Genomic DNA, 6966 nt, shown 5'->3' on the forward strand with positions numbered 1-6966 from the left:
CCCAAACTGTCCCATGATGCAACAGGAGGGAAGTTTTGAGCTCAGCAGATCTGAACCTTCATGGCTCTGACTTTCCACTGCTGTCTGCAGTTTGAGACTTTCAGAGCGAACACAGCAGCTGTCTGATGTTGCTTCACTTCAGTCTGAGTCGTACAATTGCAGAGTCAAAGCTGAACTGCTCTCAGAATACTTGAGACACTTCATTCAGTCGTTATCATCATTGTTCTCTGAGATTTTAACCCTGTTTTTGAACCTCAGCATGAAGAATCTTTGAATTGTGATTTGACAGTTAATTACTGTAAAGTTGCAGAAACTCTGAAAGGATGACACAAAGTAATGATGAGTATAGTGGCAAACTCTGCTGATGGTGAGAGAGATTCAATTAATTAACAAAAAGATTTAGAAAGTTTAAGCCAAAACCTCCTAAATTTAAATAATTTCCAAAGGCAGCAAAACGTAGTAAAGTAATTTTTAACTCAACTCCGTGTTGCATTTCAGTGGGTCAGTGGGAGGGTTAGGTGACAGAGGGCTATGACAGCAGGATTATCATATTGGACTCGCCTAATTCTTGATATTATAAATGCAATTATAGTTTCAATTTAATAGAACTGCCAGTCGGCTAAATACATATTTTGTGTAGGTCTTTTCTTTTACTGTGTGTGGACATTAAACATTTTAATAATGCTTATTTTTCTAAACACAGTGTCATTTTGACCATATAAACTTTAACTGGAATTATGTAACTGTAGTAGCTGGGTGTGGTGCGGTCAGTGCAGGTTAATATCCTCAGTCACATGACCTGATCCACTCCCAGGTTACACCAAACATCTATAGTAAAAACTATATCTGTAGTCATGTTTCTCCTAAAGTATTTTGTTACAGAGGCTGCTCAGCACACACTACTGAATGATCATATTTATAGTATATAATTTAGAGAATATTATAGATCCAAGACGAAACTGACAGAAGGGCGGGACTGAGAGAAAAAGGCGCAATTACAAATCCGTCTGCTACTTCAGCACCACGGACAGCACCACGGGTTTATCAATACACAGCTCAGTCAGACTACTGATATTTCAGAGCTAACGTCGGGTCCAAATATTCTAACTTGCACAAACTTCAGTCAAATAAAGGATCAATGAGTCAGGCAGACTAGACTAACATATTCAACTAAACAACCCTTCTGCCCCTGCAGTCTCTCTGCTGCTAGGGGATGGAGAGGGGAGATAGCAGAGTAGTAACAAGGGGGGGTGGTATCCCCCTCATCACCCCCTCAAATCACTTAGTGGTTCTATTGGTTTGTGTGTAAAAACTTCCCTTTCATCACATTCAGCTGGGACTCATAATGCCCAGTGATACAAAAAGAACAAGATATGCACAGTTTGGTGATTTTTGTGTCACATCAATAACTGTTTCAGTTATAACTACTGTAGGTTTTTAATTAAAAGATATAAGAGCTTAAAGTCCCTCTGTTTGTTTCTGTGTGTAGGATCTCGGTGTGTTCGTGATGCCCTTCCTGGAGGGAGATCCAGGTCGAGCAGAGAAAGACGGCAGCAGGAAGGTTTGTTTTTTTACCTCATTTGACTCATTGTTCATGTGGTGTTCATGAAGTGTTGAAGTCAGCAGCAGGTGACCTGAAGCTCACAGGTGATGACGTCACTCACATTCCCCTGAGCTATTAATCAGCTGATCGCTTTGATCAGTCTGCTGCAATCAGCAGATAAAAACAAGGAGATCCACAGTCTGAAAACCTGCTGATCTGCAGTGTTTGTTACTTACTTTGATCCAGATCTTTCAGGCTGAAACACCTGTGAGCAGCTCAGTCAGCTCTCGGAAAACAAAATGCAGCTCAAAGTGTTTCTAATGCTAAAAGAAATGCACAATAAAATATCAGTTATACAAATCAGCTTAATGAAATTCAATGGCAGAGATTTCAATGAAGAGTTGAAGGAACGTTTTGGTCAAAGTAGTATTAACAGAATTACTACACATCTGTGGTGTCCACAGCTGTCCATGTACGCGTCTGCCTGGGAGTATATTCAGGGCTTATGCGTAAACCCTTTGATGACGAAATTTACATCATGCGGACCCTAATGGACCCTTGCGTACTCGTGGACGCAGACAGTATAATATCAGCTTAAGGCTTTTGCTTAACAAAAAGAAAAAAAGTTGAACCAGACACAACTTTTGCCAAAACTCAACGCAACGTCAGGGTTCGAATTACAGGAAAGCCCACTTTGAGAAATCTAGGATGAGCTCTAAAACATCATCCATTTTTGTGTCACAGGTTATAGATTTCTGTACATTAAGGTTCATGAAATAAATATATCAATGTTGTGTTTATTCGCTCATTATATTCCAATTTCCAAACATTTGTCTCCACTATAATAAACACGACATCAACGCATGGCGGCGCACTTAAATCACTACGTTTACATCACCACGTTCAAGTAATGAGGAGTGATGTTGCGTCCAGGATGTTTTACTATGCAGCACACGTTTAGAGTGTGACTGTTGTCCTGCTGCTGTGGGCGTGTTCTGATGTTGTCATGTGATGTAACCTGAAACCATTGGCTGATTCACTGTGTGGACTTTTTTTTGTTGTTGCTCGAGTGACACAAAAACATTACAACGCTGAATTGTTCTTCTGTCTCCTTGCGGTACCTGCACGGCCACATTTTCTCTGTATGAAGTATTTACTGTATCTAGAATGTTTTTCACAGTAACCCTGCAACTGACCGTGCACGTCTATGTATGCACGTGCATGTGACATGTTTAGTAGAGCATCGGAAAATAGGCCTCCCCTGTAGGCCACCGTGTAATCTGAACATCACGCTGCTTTTTACATCCTGATGAAAGATAAAATAGTTGCTGCTGTGAAAACCTTCCACAGCTGTAAAATCCTGTCTGTGAGTTTTACAAACCACTGTGAGGCGTTTTTCATCCTGAGAAGTTCTTGAATGCATTAATCTGTAACTCCAGCTTGACTTCCTGGATCTTATTGTATGGTCTCACCGGTACCTCAAACACCATCGTAGCCCCCACTATCGTAGTGCCAGATTGCCGGATTTGGTGTGAATGCAGCCTAATGTGGGGCAGTGATGTAATGTGATGAGTCCTCCCGTCCTGCAGGGGGAGGCTGTGTGCCACTCTGCCAGCCCCACCAGGGGCTTCTTCCATCGGGCTCCGTTCAGCCGGCCCTCCAGCCCCCGCTCCGCTCCAGCCAGGACCTCCAGCTCCAAGATGAGTCCCAGCTCCCCCAAAACCATCTTCCCCTACCAGACTGCAGCTCCACAACAGGATTCACCACCCAAATCTCAACGCAGGTACACACACCTGATACACACCTGATACACACCTGATACACACCTGATACATAGGGGGGAGATAAGCATTAGAAACACTGTAAAGCCCTTTGGATAAAATGATCAAGCATCCCTGTAACATGATTGTGACTCTGTGTGTGCGTGTGTGTGTGCGTGTGTGTGTGTGTGTGTGTGTGTGTGTGTGTGTGTGTGTGTGTGTCAGGCTGAGCTTCAGTGGGATCTTCAGGTCGGCCTCCAGAGAATCGAACCAGCAACCCTCATCATCGCCCGTCAGCATCAAACTGTTCACCCGCAACAGGAGAGACAAGGCCCGAGGTACAGTGTGTGTGTGTGTGTGTGTGTGTGTGTGTGTGTGTGTGTGTGTGTGTGTGTGTGTGACAACACCGCCACCTACTGGTCATCTTGTAGAAAACACTCTGTACTTTAATGTTTTTATCTTCTTTATCACTATTTTATTACAAGTTTTTATTCTTTTTTCCTCAATTTAACATGAAAACACGAAACAGAAACTAAAGTCAGCACACAAGAGGAGAAAAGACATTTCACTGTAACAATATGCAGGTTTTGTAGTTCTGTTCATATGGCAGTAACTGATGAATCATCACTCTTTCTCCAATATTCTTCTTCTTGTCAATAAATCTGATGATGGAACATGTCGTGGACTCACTAACGTGTTTTAATAGTTTTTAACAACAACGGAGGAATAAGATATATCAGGCTTTGATACACACACAATACTTGTTAACCTGTTAAACGACACTGTCCCACCTGTTGGACACTTAAGCCTCTGTAACTTTGATTCAGGATCACTTATATTCAGAGGTTAATATATCAGTTTGTTGACAATAAGAAAAATATAAAAAGTCGCCAGCCTTATGCTTGACAAAGTGTTTAATGTGTGGAATATCAGATCAGATGTTGCTGTTGAATTTCTTCGTGTCACATTCAGTTTAATTCTGAGATGAAGACATGACTCTTAAACTTGAAGGATTAAAGTTGAATTGTACAAAACTTTGCAAAAATTAGGCGTTCTCCTCAACCTGCCAGGCTCAGCTCAGGGCAAACAGAACACACACACACACACACACACACACACACAGAGTCTCTGGGCAGCTAATGCTCTCTAATGGCTGCACTTTATTCGCTGTTTCAGAGATGTTTAACGTTTTATCCGTAATAATGAATCACCATTAAAATAATAAAATGTGAACTTTTCACCCTTTTAGCTTCATTTCATTTTTTAAAACTCGATCATTTCATAACAGCTCATGTCAAATTTAAAAAGTGAACCCTGAAGACACTTCTGTTAGTCACATGGTCTTTGGATTATAATCAGCTGGCAGAGTTGAGAGCAACAAGCATCTCAATTTATTTACACTGAATGACGTTTATTATCCGTTTACCTGTTAATCACATGATGCTGCAGCTCTGCTTCTGATTGGCCCAGAAAAACTGAAAGTTTACAGTTTGTCTGACAGTTTATTTTTTTAAAAAAAGTCAAAAGTAAGATTTCTGCTCTTCTGATTGGCCAACAGACATCAGTGAGGTGTTGCCTGACAGGTGAGAGTTCTAACTGTGAGGTTTGTTTTATTCCAAGATTATTGAATTAAAAATCAATTCAGAGTCTATTAGAGGAAATAAATCAGCTTAGCTGGCACTTTTATTAAAGCACACACACACTCGGCTCCTCGCTGCCCCTCCCAGAGAAATTTCCGGAAGCTGAACTTGGCATCTCTTCAGTTAGAAATTTTTGGCAGCTTGTTCACACACACACTGAAGCTCAGCCTGACACACACACACACACACACACACACACACACACACACACACACACACACACACACTGAAGCTCAGCCTGACACACACACACACACACACACACACACACACACATTCCAACACGTGTACTGTGCAGTGAAGCAGCTCCGTGAGAAATAAAAGCAACTGAGTCCATCCAGTCGATGATTCTGCTCTGTGCTGCGCTCTGTGACATCACGGGCGTCACACCTCTGACGTCATGCCTCTGTGACATCACACATTTGTGACATCACACCTCTGTGATATCACACGTGGCACAGATCAGTGACGAGTGCAGCAGTTTACCTGGCAGTCTGCAGGGTCATGTGACTGACGTGTCTCCTGCCCTGTCACTATCTGACAACCATCTAAATTCACGACGTTTCTGTTCTGTCGTCTTGCTTGTGTGACGTCATTTGGAGTCTGTGCAGTGGAATCGGGCGGCGGGATGACGGCCCTCCGCCTGAGAGCGTCTGGCGTCTGTCACAGCGTCATGACGTCACACTCTCTTTTTATATCGTCAAATAACTAATTAAAAACAAACTTATCAGAAAAATGAACACTTAGTCAAACATCAGCGTGATAAGAACAATCTAAAATGACAGAAACCATCTCTGTGTACTTTGATTATTTAGTTTGGCTCATGTCCTATCCGCTAACATGGAGGGGGCGGGGCTTATGACCTATACTGCAGCAGCCACCAGGGGACGATCCAGATGTTTTGGCTTCACTTTTGGGATGTCGTCCACTTAATATACTGTATACTGTAGACTGTAATATTCTCTCCTCTAATATCTCTGTGACTGTCACATGACTCTCATCATGGAGCTCTTTGCTTTAGAAAGATGTTTTTTAGCATCTAACAAAGCGTTCTGCTCTGATGGATTCATATTTTCGGTAGTTTTGGGTCTCCTACCACTAACACTCAGAAATTAGTTCTGTGTTTGTTTGATTTCTGACAGCAGGACTTGCAGCTGCTCTGTGTTTTTACTCTTTGGGAACATTTGAATGAAACTCGCCCACAAACAGAACAGAACATGAAGCCTTATATGGACATTTTAGGTGATGATAAAATCTCAGGAACGTTCAGCTGCTCATGAACAGGAGACTTTCATCAGGCTGAAACCTGATTTAAGACAAGTTTTGGGCAGTTAAGAGAGTTTTAGGAGAAAAATACAAAGATGTTCTTCCAAAAGGGCCAAAAATTCAATTTGATGTTCCTCGAAACCAAAACCTGTTTTTTTTGTCTAAAATCTTTGTTTGAACTGTGACTCCATCTCGCTCATGGTTTGTGTTTTTACTTTTCTTCAGCAACTCGTAAGATGAATATTCTGTATATGATAATTCTGTGTAAAAATAACATTTAATTGCCTATTTATATATCAATAAAGACAGAAAAAGGTAAACTACAGTAGTGGTCAGAAGTCTGGACACACCTTCCCATTCACTTGAATGAGTAAGTGAGACCAAACTTGGCCGCTACTGTATGTTGACGTTTACCTGACAGTGACCTCTAGTGGCCGTCGCAAGTATGTCTGAGTCCGAGTAAAGCTGCAATGCTATTGGCTGGTAATCCAGGCATCAACACTTGTTAGCATGTGGTCCTACCTACGGTCACATGCTGGCAGCGTTTCCATGGTTACGTGGAGGCACATATCAAATGGCTTTATACACAATGTGGAGTTTAACAGCCAATAAAACTCGAATTTCTGTTGCTGTTTCAACAGAAAAACTCACAAAATCTTTTTAAATCGTCCAACTTTTGTTTTTCAGTGACGTCCAACAGAATGAATTATTCTGAACACAAGTTAAATTTCAGTTTTAGACATCAGTCCGACTCTTC

This window comes from Thunnus thynnus, chromosome 21 (assembly GCF_963924715.1).
Source record: "Thunnus thynnus chromosome 21, fThuThy2.1, whole genome shotgun sequence".
In the NCBI taxonomy this organism is placed as follows: domain Eukaryota; kingdom Metazoa; phylum Chordata; class Actinopteri; order Scombriformes; family Scombridae; genus Thunnus; species Thunnus thynnus.